The sequence below is a fragment of the Lactuca saligna genome, chromosome 3, assembly GCF_052625555.1.
Source record: "Lactuca saligna cultivar CGN05327 chromosome 3, ASM5262555v1, whole genome shotgun sequence".
Taxonomy (NCBI): Eukaryota; Viridiplantae; Streptophyta; class Magnoliopsida; order Asterales; family Asteraceae; genus Lactuca; species Lactuca saligna.
Genome location: NC_136419.1, coordinates 150,880,760 through 150,883,327, shown reverse-complemented (window position 1 = coordinate 150,883,327; position 2,568 = coordinate 150,880,760). Strand labels below are relative to the sequence as shown.

At 44.6% G+C, this 2,568-nt stretch overlaps 1 non-coding gene across 1 annotated transcript; it reads left to right on the top strand.

Moving 5' to 3' along the window:
- Nucleotides 1–434: 434 nt before the first annotated feature.
- On the top strand, nt 435–541 carry LOC145037980 (small nucleolar RNA R71). The gene has a single exon (XR_013679086.1). It is a non-coding gene; the product is annotated as a small nucleolar RNA R71 (small nucleolar RNA).
- The last annotated feature ends 2,027 nt before the right edge of the window (nt 542–2,568 follow it).

Below are 2,568 nucleotides of genomic sequence, written 5' to 3'. Positions count from 1 at the left end.
ACTCTTCATATGGTAGCCACTCCTTCTTTGGTTTCCTCCAGTCTTCATCAAACTTATCCCCACTTGAGTAGCACACTTGAGCTTTTCTGTTCCCAAACTCATCTAAATTGCAGTCCTTGGTCAAGTGCGGACCACTACACCTCTTGCAACACACTCTTATGGCATGAATTGAGTGATCCATTTGTGTCAACCTCCGGTCCATATTATTTAGCATAGCCATCATGGATTCTATTTCTTTAGTTTGAGCTCCTCCACCACCTTTAATTCCATCCTGCCTAGGGTTGTGGTATTCATGAGAGTGTTTCACGAATTCTTCAATTAATTCCTTGACTTCGCCCGGATTTTTCCTAGTAAGTGGTCCTTGAGAATCAAGGAGTTGTCTTGTCATCATGTTTACCCCATCATAAAATATTGAGACCTCCTGTTGAATGTTAAGGTCATGTTGAGGACAATTCCTTAACAACCCTTTGTAACGGTGCTAAGCTTCGTAAAGTGACGCTCCCAGGTTTTGCTCAAAATTGGCTATTGCCATTTTGAGTTTAGCAAATTTGGATGGTGGACAGTATTGATCTAAAAACTGCTCACGTATTTGAGTCCAAGTGGTTATGGTACCGGGTGAAAGTGCTTTTAACCAATCCTTTGCAGCTCCTTTAAAGGTAACGGGAAGTACCCTTAGCAAAAATGGTGTCTCTGTTAATACTTGGGACATTGAAGTAATCAGCAATGTCATTCACTTCATCTATGTGTTTCAGTGCATCTTCGTGATCCTTTCCATAGAATGGGATATCCTTTAGTGCGGAAAGGATATGTCCCTTTAGCTCGAATGTGGTAGTGGCCAGGATGGCAGGTTGTACTAAGCATGGACCAACATCTTCTTAAATTCTCTTTCTGTCATCTCCCATGGACATTTCCTCAATATTTCCATCTCGTTCCTTGGCTCGTTCTCGGGTTCGCTCGTATGTTCTTCAAATTCGGGATCGGTATCATACTCAGACTCGGTTTGGAAGGGTATTTGGAAACTATGCGGGTGGTCAAAAATTTTGGGTCGCATTGGGGCATAGTACCTTTAGATGGTGAGGGTGACGATGATGATGATCAACCGGCCGACCAACCTGAACCACAACCACAGCCGAGGCGCAGGAATGTGAAAGGACGGGGAGAACGCGGGCAACCAATGCCTCCACCCGCATCCATGGTGGTACCATCTTTTAGGAATGACATGGCTGGTTATTTTGACCATTTATCTTTGAGTGTCAATTGGATTGGCAGGACTATGGAGAACGTTGTCCAGCACCGTGCAGTGGAGCAGCCGCCTCATTTGGGGTATCATTACCCGATTTTCCCGAGATGGACGGAGTACGGCAAACGTGGAGGTGACGGAGCGGGTACGAGTGGAGCGCACGATGAAGAGGAGGATGATTGTTTGTTTGTTTTATTTTGTTTTGATTTGGTTTGTTTTTATTGTGTTATTTTGGGATTGTAAGAACTATGAAGATATTATGTTACTTTTATTGTTCTATGGCTGATATTTCTCAGAAATGGCTAGGAGCGCCTAGAAAGGGTATCTAGATAGAAGTGTGTACGTCTTTAGCTTGGAGTGTTTAGAGTCGAGAGTCGAGACCCATATTTTAAAATAAGTATGGGGTGAGTCGAGAGAGTGGATAGTTAGCAAAAGTGTAGCACCTGGTTTCTGGTATGTAAATCTTATCCGAATATTTCCTATTTTAGCCCTGGACTCGGCGAGTCATAGGTCCGACTCGCCGAGTAGGGACGTGACCCTGGACACATTTTAAGTTGGCGACTCGGCGAGTCCATATCCTGGACTCGGCAAGTCGCCGCTGTTGGATGAAACCCCAAGTTTCAGGGGTTTGCACCCTATTTAAATGACTTAACTGCGCCAAGCCAGCCCCCATTCACCCTTAGAGCACTGTATCCCCCGTTCTAAGTTGTTCCTTGAGAGTTGGAGGCTACTGTGTGTGTTTTTGAAGGTTTTGAAGGAAGAAGGAAGTAGATCCAGAAGAAGGAAAGCCATCCAGGAAATTATTGTGTTCTTCCAGCAGTTCCTTTGAGGTATAACTCGTTTTCCCCATGATTCTATGCTTAAAACTTCATTTGGGTCTTTCTTGGTCAAATCCCCAAGCTTGTATGTGGATTATATGTCGTAATAAGATGTTTGGCCTCTGGATCTAGGCAAGATTGAGCTCCAGGAGCTCAGATCTGTTAGCTTTATGGCCCCATGTTGCTTGTTAGCCCTAGATCTACCCTTTTAAGGCATTTTGAGCCCTAAAATCCATATTGGTGAATATCCACACGTAAAGTTGGAAACTTTACGAGTGATTTGTGTCCTAGAAGTCCAGATCTATGAATGCCATGGAGTGGAATCGAGCAAATCCGTGTATTTAGTGGGTGCATGGCAACGACTTGGCGAGTCGTTCATATGACTCGGCGAGTCTGTTCGCGAGTCTCCGAGTTTGTCCCCTTTTTGTAATGTCGAGTGAGCAGTGACTCACGGGGTGTGACTCAGTGAGTCAGAAGCTTAACCCATCTATGGAGGTACTCGGCGAGTCA